At 36.5% G+C, this 27,751-nt stretch overlaps 2 long non-coding RNA genes across 2 annotated transcripts in view; both read left to right on the top strand.

Moving 5' to 3' along the window:
- LOC135291140 (uncharacterized) overlaps nucleotides 1–1,138 on the top strand; it is a 32,477-nt gene extending 31,339 nt beyond the window's left edge. The window contains exon 12 of the long non-coding RNA XR_010354009.1: nucleotides 150–1,138. This is a non-coding gene — a long non-coding RNA (uncharacterized LOC135291140). The remainder of the gene's footprint in view (nucleotides 1–149) is intronic.
- Nucleotides 1,139–5,712: 4,574 nt separating this feature from the next.
- On the top strand, nucleotides 5,713–13,747 carry LOC135291108 (uncharacterized). The gene is made up of 3 exons (XR_010353975.1): nucleotides 5,713–8,376; nucleotides 9,657–9,697; nucleotides 11,565–13,747. It is a non-coding gene; the product is annotated as an uncharacterized LOC135291108 (long non-coding RNA).
- The last annotated feature ends 14,004 nt before the right edge of the window (nucleotides 13,748–27,751 follow it).

Here is a 27,751-nt window from a genome sequence, read left to right as displayed (position 1 = left end):
TAGGATTTTTATTCATGCCCAGTTCAATTAAGTCAGATTTTTAGCAGTAATTATAAATAAATATATCTTAGCATTGGTGTCAAATTAAGATTTATGATCTGGTTTCCATGTATACAGTGTAGCCTTCATAAACCTTTGTCACTCTACAGGGTGCTCCTTGGGGCACTAAAGAAATTGGATGTTTTTACACTGTTCTGCACATCACATCATAAGAACCATGAGTAAAGGAAATAAAATCTCCTTGTTCCTATTCTCTGCTACACTGATGGAGAGCAGCATCTGAGAGGTGGGTTTGGCTCCCTAATTCTCACTTTTTGTAATGTAAAGAAGCATAGGGCTTCTGGTACTAGCTTAGACTAAAATACATAATGGGACACAAGCTGTGCAGCTTATAGCCATATGCGCCTAGAAAATTTGAAACATCTTCTTTCCCTTCAGAAGCAGGAGAGCATCAACCACTGTATGGTTTATTGGCTTCAGGCTGGCATGGACTGCTGCTACTTGTTCAACTGATATTCAATTCTAGACCTCAGGCTATCTCAACCCCACTCTTTCATGTTCACTAAAGAAAGGAGTTTGTATGCTGCACAGTTTGGACCAGTAAATTTATTTGTTGTTAGTGCAACATCTTTCAGCATTTGTGCTAAATTAAGCTTTGGCTGAGTTACCAAAGACAACAGGAACCCATAACCCTCTGTGGACCTGCATTGCTTTGCAGAAATCTGTGAGAAAAAATGAAAAGCAAAAGGATTACTTTGCAACATTTCACTAGTATGATGTTAAACTTCCTCTAAGTTGTGTTTTCATAATTAAGGGGGTAGGACTAAAACAGTAGAAAATTTACCAAGTCTCACTTAGATGTTCACTTTAGAAATGTGGTGCATTAAAAAGCTATTTTCCTTGGATTGTTTGCTATAGCTCTTTCCCAGAACTTAAAACAAAGGGATGAAGAGGACCTTTCCAGTGTTCATTATTACTCTCAGGACAATTAGAACTGTATTGACATTACCATGTTGTAGAGGTCTCCCTGAAAAGGAAGCTGAGCATGATTCCCAGTACTTCTGGATTAGGAACTGAACTCTCACTTTGGGCAATAGGATTTTAACCATTGTACCAATTGACTCAGTAGGGATCTGTCTTTGTTTATCATCTTGCCTTGATAGAAATGTAAGAAAACACTGAAAGATATTTGCAACTTGTTATTCAGATACCCTTTTTCATAAACTGGTAAATGGTTTTAGGCTTCATTTTTTCTCTGAATGTAAGAAGAAACATACAGACAAAAAATTAAATTTATTTTGCTTGAATTTGGGCTGTGATATAAATCTTTTAAAATTTACATATTTCCTGTATTTCACCTCTGAAATTTTAGAGGGAACTTCCTCTTGGAGGGAAACATGCACATTTTGTGATCTGATTTGGAACAGACATTAATTTGAAAACTTCAGTAAGATAGGTTGATTTCTTCCTATTTCTGCTTATTGCAGACTCATTATGAAATCATGGAATGGTTTGGGTTGGAAAGAACCTTAAAGATCACCTAGTTCCAATCCACCTGCCAAGAGCAGGGACACCTTTCACTAGATCAGGTTGCTCGAAGTTCCATCCAGCCTGGCCTTGAGTACCTTCAGGGATGGGACATCCACAGCCTCTCTGAGCAACTTGTTCCAGTGCCTCACCACCTTCACATTAAAGAAATTCTTCCTAATAACTAAACTTTCCTCTGATGTTTTCTTCTGCATTCTTTTAACTTTTTTGGATTAGATGCAGTTGCAGATGCAGGTCGGATTTGAAACAAAAATATGTGTGATATATAAGTAGACCTCTGGTCATAAGATTCAGATTTGGGTTTGATGCAATAAGGAATCTTTCCTCTTTTAAAGACTCTCCAAAGAAAGAAACAAATGAGAGAGTGCCTAAATAAATATAGAAAATTGCCTTTTTCTATAGCTCCTAGAAACAAATACCCATCCCTTGACTTTATTCCTCATCTTATTTAGTTTTTGCATGCATCTTTTTTTAATTGCTGTTATTGTCTTCAGTTTGCACTGGCTCTCTTTTGAGCACCATGCTCAGATTACATGTGACCATGACATTGTTCAAGGTTCATGTTTTATATTAAATTGCAAGATGATGGGGAAGTAGCATATGACTGTTGCCAATAGTGAAGAGAGATTGCTTTATAGACAGTTGGATAGATGGCTAAGCTAGTGCAAACTCTGACCTGGATCTGCTCAAATATTCTCCTTACAGTGAACTCCTGTTCAAAGACCAAAAGATTTTATAATCCAAAAATCCTGGTTTTCGTTCTAAACACCAGAAGGGTCATTGTTTTGAAATAAAAAAAAGCACCAACCAACAAATTAGGGCAGAGCAGAAGTAAAAAGTGTCTGTATAAGACTTGGAGTCCACCTCTGTCTTGTCAGCGAAATGCTGCTGTTGCTGGCACAGCTTACTTTCTCAACAGAAGGTTGAGAAAGTCCAGGTAGAAGAACAAAGCCCTCTCTTTTCCCAACTCCAAGGAGCTCTGTTTGCCTTAGTCTTCTTAAAAGAATATATGCATCTAAGTAAAGAGAAGTTTCAAAACAGAAACTCTCTGTGATTTGCATAATGATCACAGAGTTTTCTCAGGCATTGCCTCTAATTTTTGATATCAAGAGGGCCTGTGGATAGAGGCGCTTTTTCCTCAACAGTAGGGAAGGATCAAGCACTTAGCTCTCATACAGAAAAGCTGCAAATGCTATTTGTTTTTATATGGAATTCCTTACATAAGATATTAAATATATTGACATTTTAATTTCTAATTTCATTGCAGGCTGATGCAGGCAAATAATAAATCAAAATATTCTATTTACTGGAATGATAGAATCATAGAATGGTTTGGGTTGGAAGAGACCACAAAGAACATGTAGTTCCAGCCCTTCTGTTGTGGACAGAGAAACATTTGACTAGGCACTTTCTCAAAGCTCCAACCAGCCTAGTCTTGAGCTCTTCCAGAGATGGGCCATCTGCAACATCTCTGGGCTACCTGTTCCTGTCCCTCACCACCCTCATAGTCAAGAATTTCTTCCTAGTATCTAGTCTAAACTACTCAATTTGGAAACCATACTCCTTTTTTCTGTCACTACATGCTCTTATAAAAAGTCTCCATCCATCTTTCTTGTCAGCGTCCTTCAGGTACTGTAATGCTGGCTTGTCAAAAAAAAAAAAAAAAGAAGTTATGTTCCAAAAGAAGCAGTGCCTCCTGATATTTACAAAGAGGAATTATTTCCAAGGCAGCTAAATTGTGACTCAAAGGTGTAGAAAATTAATGAAAAAAGTTTTGGCAGAAAGATTTCAATTCTTGCTTTAAACTGCTCAAATGAGACATCAGTGTACAGAAACCCCAACTGTGACCAAAATTAATGCTTTGCAACTATGCAAATTTTTCACATGCATACGAGGATAATAATATGATAGAATAGTTACTCTGCATTGTAATACTGCCAGTGACTGTTGGATCAAAGACAATGAAAAAATTTGATGATGTGTATCACATTGCGATAAGCATCTATTAATTAGCACACACTTTTGCATGCCAATGTATTCATAGATTATGCAGCTTGCAAGAGAGTAACAATGGGTCAGGAACAATAGTATATGTTCAGGATTTGGTTTGGAATTACTGAGTAAATTGTGGCCCAGAGTGTTAATCTGCACTAGAAACTTCCAAAACATTTCTCTCCTAAGGTATACCCTAGCAAACTGGATTTAGAGGTCAGGTATGTCTGGTGGATTGAAAGAAACATGTTTTCTTCCATGCTTGTACAGAACAACCTATATGAGGGAGAGAGTGCATAGCACACATGTATTTCTTTTCCCCCGTGTGGTTAGGTTAGGAGACCTTCTACAGGGAAAATTCTGCAGGATGGCAAGAATGAAATGACATCTATTAGAAATGCAGCTTATGAGGGCTTCAAAGAGAAGTGTTTTTCTCTCTGCTTCTCACTTGTTTCACTTGTGGGCTTTGCCTCACTCCAGAAGAATGCAGGGGTCTTGATACCAAAAATTGGTGAAGGAAAACTCTTTAACATAAATGTAACATTAAGAAGAAGACATTCTTTATTCAGCCAGATGCACAAGGGGATATAGGTACTGTACATGCTGAGTACAGAAAAGGCTCCCGTTTAACTATATTTCACATATATTGTAATTTGTTTTCCTGGAATGAACATGCATATGATAATAATTTCTTCAAAATCCCTTTCCTCACTCCTCTTTGTGCACATGTTCTTCTGTTCTGGGTACTTGTTTGGTGGACCCTGGTGGCTGGTGACCCCAAACCCCTATCTGACAGGATGATAAACTACTTCTTTCAAAGTTAGTAGAAAAGTTGGCATAAGTGGTCTGGTTACTCTTCCATTTTTCTTCTTGGTTAGTGTTTAACCTGATCCTACAGAATAAGCATTGTGTAGTTCCATGGGCTGGTGATTTTTGAAGAATAAGCATTGTGTTAACCCACCAAGTGTGCAAACATTTCCCCATCTGCTAACACTCTTAGAGGACTCCTGGAGACCGATGTGACTCTGGAGCATGAAAACCTGCAGTGAAAACAAACTAGAGCCTCACAAGGACAAAATGAAAAGGGTTTTGACATGTCACATGGTAACTAAACGATTTGTAAATTTTTATTCATACATAGATGTGTATGCTTTTCACATACAAGATTTACCACAGTCTTGGATGAAGGAGATATGTAGCAAGATTGCTGCAGACAGGTTGCACTTCGAGTAGTTGCAGTGTCTAGGGAGCTGGATATATAAAAGGACAGTTGTCTTGATTTAGTCGTCTATTTATTCATTTTTTGTAATTAAGACAATTTGAGGTGCATATAAGATCATGGTCCACTAAGTTGTTTTTTTTAATGTAACCATCCTCTGATATCTATTATTTCAGGCTTGCCTAGCCTCTCCACACTGAAGGCTCAGATATCTCAACTCAGTTTCCTTCAATTTTTTAATGATTTTCTGAAGATGTAAAATTTTAAATTCAGCAGCAACTAGAGAAACTTCTGTTAGTGAGTATTGCTATAAAAGTCAGAGAGAATCACAAGCCTGAAATTTGAAATGTTTGCCAGAAGTAAGTAGTGTCATTTCCTCAGCCAAATTATGAATCATTCCCGTGAATGTTATTGTTTCCAACAATGTTATGCAATTTCCAATGGATGAAAAAGGGAAAAAAAAATCAAAGATAATTTTGTGGTGTTATCAGGGACGGAGGAGAATTTTAGTGGGTTTTAATCAGAGAGATTACCTACACGATATTTGAAGTATTTTCAATTTAAATCTTTTTTGTAGGAATAGAGAAGAAAGGGTGAGCACACAGCTTTGTTTACTGTGGGTATCAGTCCAAGTCTATTACCAGAACTCACTATAGTTGAAATAAATAAAACAATGTTACTTCAAATTAGAAGTATCAAAGAAAAAGAAATCTATTGTTCTGAGACATTGATGAATTTGGCTCAAAGGGTCATTGCCATCAGCAGACAAAAGCTGACACATGCTGGATTGTGCTGCACTGCACGTTGTGCTCCAATAGGCATGCAAACACATTGTTGTTCACTTTGCATCATGTGCCATTGGTAAAACACCATAGTCCTGAAACATTGACTAGGGAGAACTATCTGTCCTTTTGCGCCTGTAAATGGAATTGAAAATTGTGTCACATGTGCCATTAAATGGAACTTTCAATTATGTCACCCCCACAAAGCAGCTGATAAAGAAGACTAAAGCAGAACAGTACTGGATTTTTTTTTAATAAATCTTAATTAAAAGTGAAACAACTATCAGTTTGGAAAAGGAGTCTTCCCTCCAGTAATGTGTCAGGGAGAAAAAGACAAGGTAGGGAGACATAGGCTTTTCTAAAAATTCTGTGTTGTGCTGGAGAGGCAAGTGAGAGACAGCAGTACTGATGGTGGTAAGAATGACACACATTGTGTAGATTAGGCCCCAGCAGAAAATTAATGACCTAAACTTGTGAGCCACTATACACATCGGGCCAAGAATATGTCATGAACTTTTCTAAAACTAGTTCAGCACAGGAGATGAATACTCAGCTCTCCTAGGCCCAGCAACAAAGTATACAGCTAGAAGGGACCTCTTTAGATTATCTAGTTTACTCCCAACCTCAGGAACTCTTCCAGAAATTTTCCTAGCAAAAGGGCTTTCTTTTCTAGAAGATTCTATATTCTTTCTTACATAACACATTCTCTCTGTTAACCATCCATACCATCATAGACATCCTTTTTCTATATGCAATTCAGGATTATTGCTCTTGTTCTATATCCAGGAGACATATGGAAGTACTTATTAATTCTTTCATTGAAATGTAGTCTCTCAACTAAATAAATATCCCAGTCATGCCTGATTACCCCAACACCATGAAATTTTGTTACCAGTTGTTCTTGCTGTCCTCTCAAGTCTTTCCCTTAATATAATAATAGTTCTTAAACTGTGGTGCTTAGAGAAGAGTATTTCCATTAGTAAGGCTTTTACTTGTGTCAGTTGTTAGTCAGTTTGACTGCTGGTAGTCCTGCTAACAATTCAGATGATGCCATATTGGAAAAGTATGAGTTGATAAAGCCTCGTTGATCTATGAGTCATTCTATCCCCATCTCCTTTCCTGCAAAGCTGCTTCACAGATGTCTTTCCAGTTGAACTTGTGCAGTTCATTATTCTCATAGAAACATAGCATTGTGCACAGATTATCTCCTTGACTTGTCAAAATAATTTTGCATTACTTCTTTTGCCAAAGTGAGTGCAATCTTTTCCACTTCACACACATGCAAACATATTAAGTGCACAGTCTACTCAAGGGTCCAGAATGATTAATGTAAAAGCCCATTTGATAAATTTTTAGAGTTTGATGGTGAAGCAATAAGAACCAGTCTGGCTATTATTTTTTAATCAATACTATATTTGGTTCATGGTAGCTCCCACCTGAACTGTATTGCTGCAGTAAAATTCTGGAAAGGTCATCAGAGACAGACAAAACCTACCCTAAAGTAAGAGATATTGCATCTATTCTCTTTTGCCTATCTACAAAGCTTTCAAAGACTTTTTTGCCCTTGAGGAGATTATCTTAGAGGGCAATGTATTTTCCCACTACTTGTAGCTTTTAGGTTAGAGAAACTGGTGTCAGGAATGCCAGAAGGGAATTGCCTAAGAGAGCTGAGTATATGATATCTTGAGGTCTGTTTCATCCCAGTTTTCTGTGATAGAAAGACATTGCTGGCTAGATTGTTCTTTGGCACTCTGCTAGCTTTATATAAGCCTGATGAATGCAGCCTCCAGAGACTTATCACATAAAACTCAATTATAAGTGGTCCAAGAAAGAGCTGGAAGAAAGATATACTGGGTTGTTAGGGAAAAATATATTTTGGGAAGTGGAGATGTTATTCAGGTATACATCTCATCCTTAATTAAGGATTGAGCCCACATAAAATCTCAAGTGTTTACATATCTTCTTGGTAGTCATATACTTTATGCTTCACCAATAAAAATAAGTTGCCAGTTTGCACTGGACTCCTCTCTGCTCTGCTGTCATTTCCTACTTGCAAAACCACCAAGAACTTCTCCACACTTGACTTGGAAGTTTTGAAACTGGTGCAGTTTAAAGCAGAGTCCATGGAGTTGCAGGAACCATTGGCACATCCTAGACTAAGACCCAAGCTTGTGCCCACCTGTTTCTTTGCAGAGCAGTGTTGTGACATAACACTGCACCACCAAATCGGAAAGAACAGTGGGTGGAAGGGGAGAATTGTGAGCCATACTTTAAAGAGAAATGCTTCAAGATGCATTGAAAAGAGACATAGTAACTGCTTTTTTCTGTGACTGTCAGGGTAAGGAGTATAGAGGGGATAAAAATGTCTTATTTTCCATTTTAACTGCATATGATTATTTTTTGTTTATATCAGAGTTGTTTCCAGCTCCAGTAATGGTTTGTAGCCACCTAGCCTTCTTGTCATTACTGTCCTGGCAGTGCAAGAGCTTCATACTGTTTAATGCACACAGTTTAGAACCTAGACTTTTGTCTTCACAAAAATTCATTTTTTGATCAAGAAGTAGTTATATATCAATGCACTTTCATTTTAATCCACCTCTTGCATTGTACAGGTAGTGAAGTTTGACACCTTGTTTCCACGTTTTCCACTGCACAAACACTTTAAACAAGTGCACATAGAAACTACATGACTGTTGTCTTAATACTCCCAGGAGGCTTAGACAGAAAGACTGGATCACACAGAAGATAGACAGAGGAAGAAACTAGTGCAGGGTATGCCACTTCTGAAAGCTCTTTTCTAAATCATGTACTTGTCAACCCTGGTTTCTTCTTTTGGTAAGTAATATAATTTGTCTGTTTCTTCTGGGGACAAAATGGCAATTTTTATGCCTCAGTAAATGTGAATTGTAGAATATGCTATTTCCTGTTGTAACTAACAAATGACATAGTGACCTTTTTTTTTTTTTTTTGACTTAGTGGTTATTCTGGCACTACCTTAAGCAGATGGGGTTTTTTTCCTGTTCTTTCCAATGTGTTTTTTTATAGTTGAAACTGTTAAGTTTGCCTAACTACCTCAATGACTGGTCTTAAGGAAAAGGCTGTCTGTTATAGTAAAATAGGTGGAGGTTTGATTTGTAAAACAATTTGTAAGTTCTCATCCTTTCTTCTGTACATGCAAACACATGTACAGAAAATATTTGGGCTAGAGATGGGAGCATTTGAATACTTGGGATTATCAGCACAAGTACTGGCAAATAAGTGAACTCATTGTGGATAATGTTATACTGATTTTTTTTGTAAAAAGTTGCATTTTTCTGCCCTTTTCTCAATTTTTTTCTTCTCAAACAAAACAGTAAGCAAACCTACTCTTTCCAAATAGAAATTCATTACATTATTTTTGTAACTAAATGCAAATATTTGTTTATAAGGTAAAGGATAACATGATCTTATTTTTAATTTTTTAGTAAGTGTATTAGGCTTTTCACCACTCCTGTGCAAACAGTAATCTAATCAGGAGCCACATAGGTTTGTTTCACTGCTGGGAAGGTATATGAAGACTCTCTTATCTTCCTTTATGTGTGCTTGCATATAACACTTTATATGCTTGAATAGAAGGCCAATTATTGTAGAGTAATAAATAATGAAATCTGAGGCCTATGTGATACAAATGCAGAAGCAACAGATATCTGAGAAAACAGAATGCTATGGCTAAAAAATGAAGTCTTGCACCCAGCAACTCAGGGATTGTACGAAAGTTTTGTATGAGTCCATCTGCTTGCAGAAGGGAGCTTCCTACACAAGGAAGTTCTGACGCTTTGCTTCTGATCAGGAACAGTCTGATTATGTTGGAATGATGGTGGTTGAGCCCTGTGTTTATCTGTTTATACAAATATTTTTTCTTTACACTATGTTGTAAAATTAAATTCCAAACAGTTTCAGTTTATTTTCAGTTTATAAGAATTAACTGAGGGACAAAAATGCTTCATTTTTATCAAATGGCTCAGGGAAATGATTGAACACAATTGCAATTCATACCTTTAAATATTTATCTATCTTGGACTCTACAGTTTGGATGATACTTAGTTTAATCTGTTTACATTTGGCTTTATTTTTAGGGGCAAATATCTCGGATCAAATTCAGCTTCATTCGTGAAAGGTACTGAATCATTTACATCAATGAATACTAAAATCACTGATTTTAACAAGATACTTTCAAGTGTTGAGCCCATCTCAAAGTTAGGATTTGAACAATAGCATCCTTACTAATGTAGCAAAATATGCACTTATGGCAATAAAAAAAAAAAAAAAAAAAACAGGATCTTTTCAGGTTGAAAAGTATCTTCCTGACCTCAAATCAGTTTGTTGTTCCAGTGATCTTACTGTAGATGAGGAAGAGGGAAGTCCACTGACTGTTCACATATTGGTGTAGCCAAGCTCTGTTTTCTCATGTGTGAAGACTGTATGCTGCACTCGGGACAAGCTGCCCGCGTGTTGAGAGAAAAGTGTGGCTGCACTGCTTTTGCAGTTTACAGACTGTAAACAATAATGTTACAGCAAACTGAGGTGGGACTGGCTCAGTCTGAAAAATGTCTGGCTGTGCTAATGCAGCTAAAGGAAAAACGGGAATTACAACATCCTTGCAGATCATGTAAAAACACTTCCATTTTCATTAATTGATGGGCAACATGGCTGAGAAGAAAGATGTATTCCTATGTGAAATACCAGGTGAGGGTCACTGGTTAGGGCACATCCAGCACACACCATCTTGTGCTCTGGCTGTGTGCTGAGGCAAGGGTTTCTCTAAGAGACTTCTCTCAGACAGAAGTGCTAAAATATCACAGAATATAGAAGCATAAATTCACCTCATCAGTGTCTGTCCCAAAGTCTACCAAATTTCTCTAGCTGAATCTCTTCAATGTTGTGAAGTCTCTGCTGTAACAACCATTTCCATGCATTGAAAGTGTCTACATTTCTAGCCTTTGTTATGCAGCTCTATTAACAGGTACTACAATTTGTTTCTTCCAAAGCACCACACAAATAATAATTCAGATGAATGATGCTCTAAGTTTTTAAGTACTTCTCTCTGCTAATAAAGTTTCATTAAGTAAACATTTTCTTTGGCTTTCACATATTTACAGTCATTCATATATCTACCTGCAGCAGTGACATACCTGTGGCTAAACATAAGAAGACACCAAAGCTTTATAGAAAAGAAAACAGAAAGCATACTTTATCAGTTTGGTAATGATAATAAGGTTGAATTATTTTACCAAAATGAAAAAGTAATTTCTAGAACTAACAATATAATATATATATATATATATATATATATACACTCAATTTTAATAATTGCTAATATATGTATTCAAGCTGGTATTATTTATTTATTGAAAATTTAAAATGTATTTGTTGTAATTGTCTATTAAAAAAAGAAAACAACACAATACTAACACACAATCCCCCCTTTCCTCCTCAAATTCTCAATTTATTGTGGGTCCAGTGAATTTTGTTTTGTTTACAAATTGTGGCCTAATTATCATGACTGGAAAACAATGCTCGACTGAGACAGAAGCCTTGGAGAGAAGAGAGACTCTGGGCACTTTAGCACTAATGGGGCAAGACATCCTTGGGTTTTTTTTTTTTCTGCCACTCACCTTGGGATCACAAGTACAAGAAACAAGACCATGGGACATTCCTGAACTGACTGGATAAAAAATTTGTTTTCCCTAGGTCAAAGTAATGTCCTCTCAAAAATTCCACTTATTCAATTTGTATCCATCACATTAACAGATACAAAACTCTGGTGAGGAAAAAAAAGAGGCTGAATATTCTCAAATATATATAAATAATTAAAATGCAACCCAGGGAATATTATATAAACAAAGACAGAATCATTTTTGCTGTTAGCCATCTCGCCTGAGTCCAATAAACACATTTTACATAATCCTAAAACTTTTGTTAATGAATTACAGATAAGAGACCTCAAATGAACCACAGATATTTTGTATTTTCTTTCTTTTTAGGGACCAATCACAAGGGAAATGTAGGCAGACTGAATCACTAGAACAACGTGGGCATGCCAAAGAGTGGTAACACAAGGGAGCTCAAGATTGCAGCTGTGCTTTGCTGCTGTGTTGATAACACAGGACACATAGGCACACAAGATGAGGGAATTTTTTATATCCTCTTCCCCTTGTCCACCTGAAAGCAACAATGAAAGTATGATAAGTATTCATAAACATTCACTTTCATCTAGGAGGCCTTCTGGGGGGTCTGTTCAATTCTAATCTGCAGGACCTAATCCATAATTACTCTAGTTTCTTCCTCTAAAACTATTTTTCTGCACCGGAAAACACTGTCGTACCTTTGTTGTACAGTTAACACATTATCTCACTTCGACACAGAAATTAGATGTTAACACATCAGCCTCTTTGAGGCAGTGATCTGGTAGAGTTTCATACAGCATACATTGTAGAAAAACTAGAGGACCACAGTGTTAATGAAATGCAATAACCGCAGGCATTGCCGTCTTCCAAGCATGGCTGGAAGAGGTAATGGAGGTGATGCTCTGGACTTGTATAGGACAAATATCAGTCTTGGGCAGAAGGAATCTCTGTCCTACTGAATACTGAATAGGCTGTATAGTCACGCTTCTTACCTCTTTCTTTCTCAAAGACTTTATTCAATGATTTGGCAGGAGAGACATACAGACAGTAAAATATGATTCTGGGAGGGTTTCCAAAAGGTAGGAGATTAATTTCTAATTCCAAGACTATGATGCAGGAGGGAAGATTCTGTTTCAGGCTGTCTTCTATACTGACATGTTCAGGAGATATTTTGGGTTCTTAACTGGAGAGAGCTTTTTGCCTCTGCTTAGTAACCTGGGGAACAGAACATATATATTGTATATATTTTACACTTGTGTTTACCTATTAGCCAGCTCTTAGAGTTCCTCTTTGGAAAACAGTATCTGTGCAGGAAGCCTAAGTGCTTAAGACTAATTCCTCTACTTCAAAGCAAAGTTTTTGCAATGCTCAGAACTGTGACACTAGACTGACGTGATTGACATGGCACACTAAATGTGACAGAGTGGTACACTGATGTGGCAGCTAAATGTGGCAGCTGATACCACTCTACACAGAGGTTTTGTTTCAACCTCTGTTGCAATTAATGTCCTTTTACTTATTCTTAGAGGCATTTGATCCTACTGAATATTTGATTTTCATGTGAGGAATTTGTCTTTTATACTTCAGAAAACAGAGAACTAAAAAAAAGGCTCAAAGACAGTTCCAATAGGGATTTTATACAGGTATTTTATATACAGGGACTTATACAAGTATTTCTCCTTGCATCAGCAGCAGTTACATAGAACAGGTAAAAGTCCAAGACTTTCACAGACCTACAATGACCTTGGAAACACTGCTTTTGATGATTTCAAATATTTTCAAGGTGTGATACTTGAGACTGGATTTTCAGCAACTTCTGAAGACCAAGACGCTGTTTAAAGCATCAAGCATATATGTCAAGAATTAATAGAGTCAGCTTTTATACTCACATCTGAAATAAATAAATTAATCCTTTCAGAAGATATAGATTCTTTAGCAAAGCAGTTATGAGGAAACACACTGATGAATTAAGCAAATGGATATAAAGTATGCATAGAGATATGATGGGATAACCCCACCCCCACCCCCCACCCATGCTGTGTTCTCCAGATCCCAATTTAATTTATGAAGAGAGCTAGAAGAATTATTCAGCTCTTTGGTGCCTCAGTATTTTTTTAACCACTTTCTCCTAAGTTAAATCCTTTGTAACTCATCTGCAAAGTACAAATACTATGCAAAGGAATTTTGAAGAAGAAAGACAGGTTTTTCACAATACGGTATGCTGCAAAAGCTGTAACTAAGTCTAAAATAGATACTTTTTTTCTCTTTGGCTTAGCCATGTGAGGAAGTACAAAAAAACAAAGCAAGTAAAAAACAATGTCCTATATATTTATAGATTGGCTATATATAGTCCAGCTGCAAATGCTCAAGTTCAGTTTCTACAGTTCTTCTTTAGTTTTCTTATATTTTGAAGGGTGTGAGATAAGTAACATTATTTTTATGTAGATTGTTAATGCTACTCCTTTTAGATGGAAGACAGAGAATTCAAAGGAGAAATTAATATAAAAAGAAGATTTGACTTCTCCCATTAACTTAATATCTTCTCTTTTTGTAAGATCAGCATTTCTCAATGCTGTTCTTTCTCTTTCAATAATCCTTCTGTATCTTTCCCTTTCATATAACTGAAATCAATATTGTCAACTAAAACTGCTTCCTAAATTCCGTTCAATGAAGAGGAGTGATAGAGTGCAATGGAATAGTAATTAAATCCTAAAATTTGAAATTTTTTTCCTCCTCATGACAAAAAATTGTAGGCATAAGAGTCCTTTTGGAAAGGTCAATAATAAAAATTATTGACCGGCTGTCAGTTAAAAGGTGATTTAAGGACCCTAGTCCCTCTGACCTCGACTGCCTTGGGTTTTTTCTTAATTAAATCAGTCTGCAACTACATATAATTAGGTATAAAACTCCACCCACAATTATAGCTTGAATAAATTATAGCTTGAATAAAGCTACATAAAGAGGAGGAGAAAACTTTATGAGGAAACACACTGATGAATTAAGCGATATGATGAAAATATCTCTTTTGATTAAAAGCTATATATGTTTCACTTTAAAATAGAATTATTCCATTATCCAGCTAATTCAGTCATGTGAAAAGTCTTCCTCTAAAATCCAAGCAAAAAAACCCTTTTTCAGTATTTATTTACCTGGATGGTTTGCTGGAGGAGTCTGTCAGTTTGCCCACTGACTCGTGAACTAGCCACCTTAGCAGGGGTATTCTTGCCACATGACTCATATCCTCAAAATGGAAAAATTAAAAATATGCCATATTTTGCTGCAATTTTTTCATATTCAGCTGCCATTTTCCTTTGTTTTGTTTATTTACAGTAGGGTCTTGATGGAACAGCAGTAAGATTGTCTGGAGTGCTGTGCATCCTCTTAGTACTTACAGACAAAATCTGAAAGTGTTTATACAGAAAAAAAACCCCCCGACTATTGAAATCAATGGGTTTGAAATGCTTTGATGAAATGACTTGGTATTTTGCTTCACTAAATGATTAAGTAAATTTTAGTTTTTTGCTCTTGTCACATGGAAGTCTATTTTAACATCAAAAAAAAATTTATGATTGGGTAAAAATTGGTAATCATCCCAAGACATTACAAAAAGACAACTTTGCTTCAGAGTCCTCTACAGATTTTGAAAATCCAAATGTATTAAATGGTTGTCCCTTGTTAAAACCATTGTGTTGACTTCATCAAGGAAATCCATTGACATTTTAGGCAGGACATCTGCTGCGGGGAAGAAAAAAGATTTGAATCTTTTCCAAACTCATATCAATCAAGTAAGTATTACTATTATTTTTTAATATAGTTCTTACTCATATTTGCAGTTCTAACATCAGGTTTACTGGTCTGTAGTGTCACTTATCATTCCAGGAACCTTCACACTGTATTAGCCATTTGCCAGCTGTCTGGTGTTGATGTCGTCTTTAGCAAGAGGTTATATATTCTGCAGTTAGCAATTCAGCTACTTCATCTTCAAATGCATTTATAAACACTGGCTGATATTTTTCCCCTTTATTTATTTTTTTTTTACTATATCCTCTTTTACTACAAAAATAACATAGGATAGGTATTCAAACTGTCCATCTTTTTCTTCTTTGTGGGGTACTAGGTAAAAGATGTAAGATCAGGACTCAAGGCCTTGAGGTCTTTATCATATATACTACTTGACTATATAGATGTTTTCCCTTCTAGCAGCTAAATTCTCATGTCATTTGTTTTTGGGAATTCCCAGGACTAAAATCTTTCATGTAATAATCAGCTAACTACCCAACTCATGTCTGTATCTGGCTAAAACTGATTTTGAGTATTTTTTCTACCTCTTTCTCACCATCATGGCCAACTCCACTGGACATTTTTTGCTATATAATTTCTTTTCTTCCCTCACTGCTCTCTTCAAAACAGAGGTGTTGCTACATGTTTCCACAAACTCACTTATTTAATAATCTTAGGAGATAAAAGTGTCCCTTAGCATGTGAGAGACCATGCTGTAGATCCCTTCTGTGTGATAAAATTTTGAATCCCGCTGAGCAGGATCACTAATTGCCAGAATATAAGGTAAGGTTTTTTCAATTACTCTTACTGTAGAACAGAATAATTAAATAGCCACTGCAATGCTCTTCATACTAATGGCTGAGGAAGTCATTTGGGACTTGGAAACCTGGATTCCAATTTCTGTACTAATGAGTGTTTAAAGTTCATTCTATTAAGTGTTTTATTTCAGAAAACCCTTTAGGTTAGTGGCTAAAGCATAGAGCTAGGAGAGGCACATTGAAACTCATCAAGCAGAAGGAGATATTGATCCTATTTGTTCTGCACTTGGGCATGTGCTGAGCAGGTGAAACATTGCATGGGCACTCCTGCATCCTGTTTGTCTCTTCTTCATATTCTCTCCATTTTTGCAGGGAGCAGTGATGAATTCCATGCTCCAGGAAACAGATTGGGTGTGGAATCTATCCTGAGTACTGTATGGTAGTATCTCACTTCCCTGAAGTGCTATCATGCTTCACAAAGCAGCTGCCTCCTGGCTAGCTGATGCTCAGGTGTTGCTTTTCTGTTTTACAGTTAGGTGATTAAGTCTTCAAGTATATTAGGTAAAGTTTCAAGTTGAAATCAAGTTGTAATCAGCAGGTAAAATGTCCTTATTATATTAGTAGCTAGATACCTAAGAACAGTTATAGTGCTGAGAAATACAGCATTTACAACCACTGCTGATGTGGTGCACAGCTTTTGAACCTCTAAGTCAGGTCACTTCACTGATCTTTTATAATTTCTCAAGTACCTGGATTATTATTACATCTTTTTCCCAGTTTTGTCATACATTAGTGCTCCTTTGGATCACTGAAAAAAAACTAAGAGGAGACAGGCAATTTAGTGGCTAAAAATCACCCCTTAAACTTCACTCTCAAGGCATTCCAGGCATACAGGGATTCAGAGAAAACTAAACAATGTAAAAGGATTTTTTAATCACGTTATAAAAATGATTATATTCTCCGAGCCAAATAAGACAGTTTTACTTATATTACTGTAAAATACGTATCTTTACCTCCATAACTGGAAATGCTATTGCAATAAATATTATTCCTACATGCAGGAGCAGTGGGGAAAAAATGCAAAGAGTTAATTTATTAACTGCTTATTTAGAGTTAAATGCCTATTGTGGTTTTTCATCTATTGATCTCATTCCTTCATAATTTTTAGTTTGTCAAAATGAACAGGACCCTCTTTAGTAAAACAGATTTAAAGGGATGACTTTAGCATAAGAAATTTCTAGAATTACACAAAATTGTTATCAGGTAATTATTTTCTTGGACATTACTAGAAATCTATATTGTGTCACGCAACTATACAAGCCAAAACTAAGGATTTGCTTCCTGTAACATGTAGACATAATCTTATGTTTTGAATCTCCTTGCCTGTTTCATTCATGAACATGTTCACACAATAAATACATCTATGCAATCTCTTTACACAGAAATACAAGAGTACTACAGCAGCTGGACAAACTCAGTAATATTGTGCAGAGCTCTTCATATTTCTCCTTGAAAGCTCTTCTCATCTACATGGCTTATTTGTGTCCACTGTGATATTGTTACTGAGAAAGTACTCTCCAGTTTTCCAGGGCATCTGACTTAATTATTAAATGCCTGTTTTCATATATTTTCTTTCTTCCTGAATTAGTCTAATTCCAATAGTTTGTTTCTAATGTATCTTATTGATATAGAATTTAGAAAAAAAGTCTTTACACTCAGGGGAATCACCTAAACTCACATTGGCACTGTGACAGTATTTTCTTCAAGCTGGAATATTCTTCTTCTGCCTTGTACTGAAAAATAAAGTCTTGTACTAGAAGTAAGAAAGAATACCAAATCTAGTAGCACAATAGCAATTGGCTTCATTTTCAGTATTCCTAGGCACCAGATGTAATTGTCAGTTTGACAAAATACATCAGTCAAGAAGTTCCAAAAGATCTGTCACACCACCTCCAAGAGTTCGACATAATTTTCAGAGTACCTGAGTCATATTCTTCACAGGTATAACAGAAGCAAATCTGTCCCTTTCACTGCAGTGCTCTGTGACAAGCATTTTTAAAAACCGTGAATATACACAACCCTCCTGAAAAGTAAACTGGGTTAATCTTTGCTCATGCCTTAACAGGATAGAGGATGTTAAGAATGAGCTCATCATTACTAATCCTGTGTTCTCTGCTTGAACTTTGGAGATAAGCTTGGTTTCAACAAATGACACAAAACTAGAAACCTTAGGAAACTACTGCTTTAATGTAAGAATAAATTAAGAATTTTTAATGTTCTTTTACAAAGTCACCTGAGGTAGGAATATTAGACATCACTGCAGGTAACTCAGTGAACAGTTTCAGTATGCTGTCACAGATAAAGATGCATATAAAAATAATAGGATTAAGAATAACAAGAATAGTTTAATAACTTTGAAGACACATCAGTAAATGTTCTGCTCTGAAATGCTGCCCTGGACATTTCTTCTCAAGGAGGGTGTTTCAGTTCTGAGTGTGACTAAGGAATGGATAATTTACATTGGCCAGTATAGAAAACACTTTTGAAAGAAAAAACTACATGGACTTCTTACTTCTTAACCTTTTTGAGTGGCCTTCTCTTGTGGAACACAATGTTATAAATATAGGGTTTTTTAAATAAAAGACCCTAAAAATAAAATGCAACAAGAACAAAAGGAATAAGACCTGTGTCTTCTTTCTCTTATCAGAAAAGTTAGCAGCAAGTAAATGAAATATTAGAAAAAGGATTATTCAAAATTTATAATGAGATTGGGTTTTTCCCTAAATTTTTTTTCCTGAACCTTTACAAATTATTATCCTGGGGAGTCTGAGCTCCAAAGTCAGAAAGATTAGAAGGTGGATAGGGTATCAATTTAGATTTATAACTAGTGTTTCAAATAAGAGACCTTGGAAGAGGGATCCAACCTATTATCTCATAGCAATCACTGCCAAAACTGCTACAGGGCGCTCTGAGACCAGACAGGTCTGAAGACCCTGTCAGCCTGCTGCATACTGGAGATGCCCTGGAAAGGGACTCCTGCCAGAAGCAGAGCTGCTTTCTTGCTCCACATTGACTGATCCAGCCACATCAATCACCAGGCTTCTGTCACCCACAGCATTTAAAGTCATGCTGAACACATGCCCTAGCAAGGGGAATGGATTGTCCCCTTATTTACTGCCAAGTCTTGAGCACCATCCATATACCAAACGTCTGATCAACTCTCATCAGAGATAGGATACTCTCCTAAACTTGGGGTCTAGACACTGCCTTCTCCTCACAGATTACAAAGAGGGGCAGCCCTGGTGATCACAGGCCTTATCTGCTTTCTGTAGCTGAGAGGAAGGACATGTCAGCCATCTCCATCATCTGCTGATGACCTAGATCAAGCTTGTAAAAATGACAAGAAATTTTCACTAGTACGACTATTCTTAAAAGAGCAAGTACTTTACAGCAGTAAGCCAGTTTTCACTGCTCAGGAGTTAGGCTAAAACGGTATTTGTATTCTACATAGATAAAATGTGTTCCCAGAATTTAAAACTGGCATTTAATTACAGACATTCTTGCATTTTAAGAAACTCAGATACAGTGACACTCTAATTGAGACAATTTTTTTTTGTATATGTATTGTATTTCTGGCCAAAACATCACCTCTCCTACTTTTAACCACACTTTCCAAACACTGTGTCTCAGATATTTTTTAAACATCTGCTGTCACACCTATTTAGGAATTGCAGCTTTTTTTATCCCTCATTGCCATTCTTTCCACCTCACATAATTAATCTCTATAGTTCCACTATTCCTTCACAGTGACTGCTGTCTTGTTTTCATTTCTAGTTCTGCTGCCATGAGTCAGTTTCATACTACAGATCAGAGACCAGTAAGCAATACTGTTCTACTTGAAAGGCTTTTACCTGCTTACAAGGAAATTGTTTATGAGCATACTAGGGGGCATTTTCATGCAAGTTCACGCTTTGCATCATAATAAACAGAAATTACCCTCTTCCCTCCAGTGTGTGACTGCAATCACTTCCAGTGCTTTAGTGCTCACCTTCCCAGCCTGCCCACAGCCCTGTTATTACATAAGTACACATGTAGAAATAAACATATTGGCAGAGTTTGTGCCTACCAAAAGCAGACAACCTTCTCCAAATGTAAATCACTATATTTCATTTGAAAATGACACCTATAATTGTATGTCTTTTTATTAATGCCTCCTAGTGCCTCCTGTATTTCACTTGTTGTAGATCTATCATCCTCACCTAGAATCTGCGATTACATTTGCAATGGTCTTCTAGAACAGTTTTCAAAAGTAAGCCTTTGGACTGTGTCTACAAAATACATGTTTACTTGTGCAAAGAGACACTTCTGTAGAAAGACATGAGCAAATGTTAGATAGCATGTGCATTTGATCTGTGCAAATACTTGCCTGTAGAAATGAAAGCATTACACTCAAAACAGTTAACTAGAGTAGAAGGAGTAAAACTGAAGAATTTATTTGCCACAGAGTAATTAGGTAATTCAGTTTTACATCAAAATAGATTTAGAAATTCTTTTTAATCCCTGATGAAATTAGAAACTGAAAGAGGTTTTGTGGTTGCAAATAAAAGAAAATAGATAAACATATTTTCATAGTAGATGTCATTATTTTCTTCCTTATTCTATAATCCTACTGCTAGACTAAGCTACCTAGGACCTTGCAAATTTCTGCATTTGTCTGGGAGATCCAGCCCTACAGGGCAGCACAAAGTGGTCTGACGAGAGACATTCTTGTGCCACCCTTTTCGTATTTTTGTGCATTGGATAGATAGCTGTTCATCAATGCAGACGCAGAAAGGACAGCATTCACCTGACAGCCTTAGCTGCTAGACCTCAAAGGCCTGAATGTATTTTTTGATTTTCCTGTTTAACATTAAATTTAACACCCTCATAAGGGGATAAGCAAAACCTTCTGTTCTAATCCCCTCATGCACAGAAGGGAACATGAAAAGGCATGACATGGAAACACTGCTTAGATTGTTTGAGAAAGCAGAGATGGGCTTTATTGATTTATTTTTGTGAATAAACATAGACAAACTTTTTATAATATGGGTTTCTTCATTAATGCCACATTTCACTTTGTAAATAAAATTTTTGGATATTTGAGTCAAATAGAAAGTATTTTTTCCTTTTTTTGTTATGCAAAACGTGCTCATAAAGCACAATTCATAAAAATTTGGTGAAGTTGAAAAAGAAATTGCCAAAGCTGAAGTCGCTCTTCAGAGTAAGTAAAGAGTGCATACAGAGACTTAAAATCAATTATTTTAAACTAGCAGAAATATAGCAGCTCCACGTCTTGGAAAAACTGTCCTGTCAGTTATGTAGCATGTGCATGAGAAAGGCAGCAGAACAAAAACTCATCCAAACTGACATATATATATAAGCTCAATGACAAATGAATTTGACGGCATTTAGCTTATAGAGAATCCTCCTTTTCCCACATACCTAACATACCTAGGAGAGATACTGAATTTAAAATGCAAGAATAACAGTGACTACAGATCACTACAGGTCACTACAGGTTGGCATGTTTTAAAGTATAAGCAATCCTTGAATGAATGTCAGATTAAACTCCCAGAGATTGTCAGAAATTTCTGGCAAATACTATACAAGCCTCAAAATTTCAGGGCAATTCTGAAAGTAGCTTTAGGATCTGGGGTTCAAAGTGTTGTGTGCTTCCCTGAGCATTCAAATGATGATACTGCACTGAAGCAGACATAGAAGCCTGATAATGAAAGTCTGGAAATAACCAACCCATTCCTTTGGCTCCTCTAAAGGGGACAGCCCTAGATGTTGCTGCTGTTGGGTATGTATATGCACACGGTTTTGGAGAGGTGCCTGTTAAAGGGCCTCTCTGCACCTCCCTGTGGGGGTGGGGAGTCCTGTTCCTATTCTGATCAGAGTGACTGATTTTTGTTTAGATACATTACTTGGGTACTTTCCTGATCAGTGACCCAATGAATGATCTCAAATTTCATAAGCAGACAGTTGTAGGGGGAGGAGATTGGTTGTTTCTTCCCTCAGTTACAATACAGCTTGATTTTTAGCACCTGCTCTCTGAGATGGAGCTTATCCAGGCTGGCAGAAAAGAAAATAACTTTTTCTTCCCTACTGTGTTTAAGTGAAGAACACTTAGATACATATACCTTAGATTTAAGAGGTGAACATAATAGCTGATGATATTTTAAGGAAAATATTGTGCTCCCACCCCATCTGGAGAGATTTCTGAATAGAACCATTGGTTAAGTGTTGGATTTGTGATCGTGTTCCTCTCCTCTGTTCACACTTCTGACTAGCTGACTCTGCAAACAGGGTGGCTAAACCCTGTAATCCACATCCCCGAACTCCAGAGTGGGGATCAAGGGCCAAGAAACAACATGGAGGGGCATGTAGATGTTGCCACTCCACCCACCAGAGAACATGCCTTGCTGGATACCAGAATTCTGTTCTTGAAAAGATTTTTCATTGTCAAGTGGTGTGTAACACTTCGATGACTTGTTGCTCTCTGACTGTCACTTGGACTGCTGTTTCCTGAGACAGTGCAGGAAGACCTTTTACCTATGTGCCTTGATCATTCTGCAGTAATGATCACAAAGGGGAAAATGGATTCCTACTATGGAAGGCTTTCTACTCCAGAAGACAGGATTCTTTGAGACAGAAAAAGCTAGTTTTATTCAGACCAGCTTCAACACTGATAAATTTTCAGTATTAGTAAACTTTTCTGAGAAAAAACTTTCAGGTCATATTTTGTAACAGTAACAGCAGAGATTTCATAATTTAAATAGGAAGAGTTTTTCCAATTTGAACTTGGTTTTGATCTTCTGAAAAGATAAATAACCTAAAATACTAGTCAGAGTGAAGAAAACACACTGTCTATATATTTTGCACGTTTGCATCAGACTATTCTAATGTAGAATATGTTTTGAATGTGTGAAGAATAATAATTTTTTAATTTAAGAATAATAATTTTTAAAAAGTAGTTTTTCTATTGAGAAATTGTCTGGTTATCCAAACTCTTTAAAGCATTCTACTGTGTTATATGTATTTTAAATGTCACTTTTTGGATACAATAGCTAGTAATCTCATATAATGGGTTGAAAAGTTATCTTTTACCCATCTGGAAGGAATTAATTGTAATTCTGTAGAAATTCTATTTTCTGAATAGGGTAGGATTTCATGTGAAAAGCTGTGGTTTAACCCCAGCCTGCCAACAAGCCGCAGGCAGCTGCTTGCTCAGTCCCCCATCGGAGAGATCTGGGAGAGAATGGGAAGGGTAAAAGCCAGAATACTCATGAGTTGAGATATAGACAGTTTAATAGGGAAAACAAAAGCCATGCACTCAAGTGAAGCAAGACAAGAAATTATTTCACTGTCTCCCATGTGCAGGCCGGTGTTCAGCCATCTCCAGGAGAGCAGGCTCCCATCATGCGTAGTGCTTGATTGGAAAGACTAATGCCATCACTTCAAATGTTCCCCCTTCCTCCTTCTTCCCCTCACCTTTCTGTACGGAGCATGATGTCACATGGTCTGGAAATCCCTTTGGTCACTTTGGGTCACCTGTCCCAGCTGTGTCTCCTCCCAACCTCTCATGCACCCCCAGCTTCCTCACCAATGTGGAATTACAAACAGCAGAAAAGGGCTTGAATCTGTGTAAGCCCTGCTGAGCAATAACAAAAACATCTCAGTATTATCAACCTTGTGTTCAGCACAGGTCCAAAACACAGCCACTGTGAAGAAAATTAACTCTTCCCCAGCTGAAAACAGCACAAATGTATTAAGCCCTTTCACTTTAAAATTAGGTTTGATAAATAATACTGTCTAGTCTTTTCCTCAAAAACACAGCAAACTTTTGGTTGAGTGATATGGAAATAAGGGATAAAGTAAAGAAGTGAGAAGAATTATACTTCAGGGAATGCAAATTTTATAAAACCTCCCATCAAGTTCTGGAATATCACTTCAAATAGTTGTTTAGCTGTACAGCTTATCCAGCCAGAGCCAGCTTGAAGCAGAGGCTGTTCAAGTAACTCCCTACTTTAATAAATGCTTCTCTGTCTTCTACCACATCAGAAGTGCTTTCAAGTAACGTAAGTGTACTGTTTCCTCTGAGGCAGGGAAGGGTGAGAGGGAGGGGTAATGTGAAAGGTAGAGGAGGGGAGAAAATAAAGTACTGCAGACATAGCTAGCTAGGAAGGTGGGAGATGCTCTTCCCAAACTCATTTCTCAAACCAGACATTTCATAAATTAGAAAAACAAGCATATAAATACAACCAACTCTATATTGAGTAGGAAGTGTAACTGCAGGTAACATAAAATTAAACATTTGCTTTCATCTTTTTCCTGCTTCCATTTGTTCTGCAAGTGCATAAACTTTCCAGACTTGTTAAAGAGATAATTTCTGTAAGCAGGACCACAATGTACGTTGATATCTGTGTGTACTATGAACATATCCATAAAACTTTAGGCGTGATGATGACAGCACTAAACAAACAGACTTCTGTGACAAGAGATTTGAATGTGCTGAAGGAATTGCAGTCTTTCAGGTTATCAGGAATGCAGAAACAAATAAAAAAATCTCCCAATAAACACAAAGCAGCAACCTTACATTTTATATGTGTTTTGAATTGTGAGGGCTTTTGGCTGGAAGAACCTATCATTAAAGATTTGAAAGCAGTCAAACACACCTGATAAAAGCAAGTCCATCTTCCACATTTTTCAGCCTAATAATGGAACCTGTTATTAAGTAACCTTGAAGGAACTTTCCAAATAGAACAAAGAAAATGCAAATCTATAGCAATTCTGTTCTTAAAGCTAAATGGAGCACTGATGTTAAAGTACCTATGGAAAAAAAACATGGGCATATTTTTTAAAACATGGGCAAATTTATTTATTTAGAACCAATTGCTACCTGAATCACAGAGGACATATTTTACAGAAAGAAAAAGCATGGCTAACATCCACCTCTGCAAGATATAATCTTATATTTGGATGTAAATGCTGTCTCACTGGATTTAACAGGTCAAAATACTGCAAAAACGACACTCTGCACAGCTAAAAGTAAATTCTTACACTTGATAATCCCATACATGTGAAAAGTCACTCTGTGCTCTGGCATAGGCTGAAATAGAAAAAACTGCATTAAATTAGCATTTCAGTAAATGTACTAAGTTATCTGAGTTCCGTTACAAAGCTGCAAAAATTTGTGAGAGTAATAAAAAGCAGTCTGATTAAACATAATTTAAGATTCACCTGCTAAGCACCTGTATCAGCTGGCTAAAACAGTATTAATGTTGATGTATTTAGCTAGCTCTGAAATTCTTTAAAGGTGGCAGTCTCGCTATATAATGAAAAAAAGCAAAGGAAAGAAAAGAAGTCATCAGGTTTGTGTGACCTTCAACTACTATAAAAATATCCAGAAAAGATGGAAAGTGAATTAAGTGAAGAAATACTTTTACCAGGTATTTTTGGACCACATTCAATATTTTCAATATGTATAATAAAAATAAAAATTGCTTTTATTAAAAAAATAATAACCCCCCAGCCCTTAATGCCCCTTAACTGGAGGAAGGGCATGCAGCAATTCTAGATATTTCTTAAGCTACATCCCTTAGAATTAAGACACCCCCAGCCTTGAAAACTTTGGTTTACTGTTTTAGAGCTGTCGTCAATCCAGTGCCCCTATGCACTACATCCTACACATCCCAGATTACAAAAGAAGATTTTAAGCTGGAGGGGACTTGCTTTTCCATTGGTGTTGCGGGAGAAACAGAAGAAAGTGCAGAAAATTAGTCAAATTGTATAAAATCAAAAGTAGAAACATCCTCTTAATACATAATTGTATTATCTGTATGGAGTCATAGTATTTTCCTTGTCCCATTAATGTGGAACGTTATCAAAAGGTCTTGGAAATAAGCATAGGTACAGCAGAGGTGGTATTCCAGCTAGGGTATGTAATTACATGACACCAGACATTGCTGGGGTGAAAGTTAGAGGAGTCTGGTGGGTAAAAGCCCTGCCAGATTGTACGGAAAAGGTATTTTACACACGTGGTTCATACAGTTGGTTTCCACGCCCATCATCTCAGCAGCTATACTGCAGTCATTTGGTATGGTCTCAAAAGCATGTTTATTGCTGTATAGATACTCTTGAATGATCTTATATTACCCTATATTACCCTGGGTTACCTCTCTTTTTTTAGTGTGATTCTGCCTTCACTGAATGACACCTTTCAGTCTAATGTTGAGCTCTGCAATGCCTGTTTGTTCTTCTTTTTGTCATTGGACAAGGCTTTTTCCTTTGCTGCTTTCTTAAAAACTCTAGGTGTTGTGCAGAATATGCTTTGAGAATGGAATTTCCTAGGCTTTTTTTTTCTCTCTGTTTCATTTCCTTTTATTTACTGTCTTTCTATATTTTTGACCATATTATGAGTTCAGAATTCCCAGTTATCGTAACAGGAGCTTGGCTTTATTAGGGGTAATAGGGTAACAGCCAAAGTAGCTTTCTAATATCTTTTACTGTAGTCTGTAAGTGTTGCATCTCTGTTGCACGTTGCTATGTGAGGTTTTCAAATGACCAGCCAATCCATGTCACTTCAAATATTTCATAGTGGTTTTTATCCTCCCAAAAATCTAATTTTTCTTGTGTCTGTTGTGTTTCCAGTCCTGTTGTTAATACAGTTTAGCTCAATACTGCTTGGCAGTATTTATCTTGTTCTTGCAATTAGGAAAAAAAATTCTGTTTTCCGAATATCTCCATTAATCATAATTATCAAGTGAGATCTGCAGTAACTGTTTTTCTCTTACTTTATATTAAGGTGTGCATGTACATGCATGGAGACATACTCATGTAAAATCAACCTTTTTGGCACAGCAGATACAGGCCTTGTGACAATCAGTAAGAGCAGTTCCACCCAGTTTATAATGAAAAGATAGGAAAAACCCCAAAGCTTTATCCCAAACAGATAATGTTTCTTTCACAGGCGTTCACTGTTGCCATGTTAGCATGATTGAGCAGTTCTGAGCTGCCACATTAATTAATGTGTGGTACAAAAGAATGTAACAATTAAGTTCACATGAAGAATAGATTTTTTTTCTGAAAACAAATACATTCATTCTTTAAAATGAACTTCAAAATTATTTAGCAATGGAAAATAGAACAAATAGCTAATTTCTGTTCTTTCTCATTAATCATGCCACAGAAGGGAAGGTTTATTTAGCTCTGAAAATGCAAACTCTCCACAATTCTTAGTTTATACCTTGAAATTGTGATAAAATATCCCAGACTGCACAATAAGACTAAAGTGAAAACCTGGCTTATCAGTTTTCTAGCAAGCTGTGTGATGAGTATGACCTCTTGTGTTAGACATGGGAATATTCTTTTTTTTTTTTTTAATTCATACAATGAAATAACCAAGACTAAATATCTAAAAGCTTGTAATAGCACTGTCCTTGCATTTCAGCAAATATACAGGATAGCAGAAGCAGAGATATAACATTTGGGACTTGTGACTTCTATATGTGAATTAGAAAATAAATGAAATAATTTCCCCATATAGCATAAAGATATCAGATACTTTAGTGTAACAAGACCTAAAAGGATATTTTTCTTCTTCTTCAGAATTCTAATATAAGCTTCCATGATCAGAGTAGATGAAGTTACAGGACAGAGACTTGGTGACTTCTAAATAAAACATGTAGATTTACAAATTTTTTAAAAGGCTTTCTAAGGTAAACTAGGTCAGGACAATTTATATCCTGGTAAAATGAAAGCTTAAAAGAAAGTACCTTTAAGGAAAATTAAGGACACAGCTTGAACAAAAAAGGACAGATGGAACCTTGCCTATCTAATTTTTAACTAGTTCACAAAACATGCATTTTGAAAGCAAGCTTCAGCAAGAATGAAGCAGAATAGTAGAACAGTAGAATTACAGAATAGTAGAAGCCCAGCTTCCCTAGGATTTTAATTTCCAAAGAT

Source organism: Passer domesticus, chromosome Z (assembly GCF_036417665.1).
Source record: "Passer domesticus isolate bPasDom1 chromosome Z, bPasDom1.hap1, whole genome shotgun sequence".
In the NCBI taxonomy this organism is placed as follows: Eukaryota; Metazoa; Chordata; class Aves; order Passeriformes; family Passeridae; genus Passer; species Passer domesticus.
The sequence above is the reverse complement of the archived record's forward strand: the minus strand, read 5'-3'. Positions and strand labels throughout refer to the sequence as shown.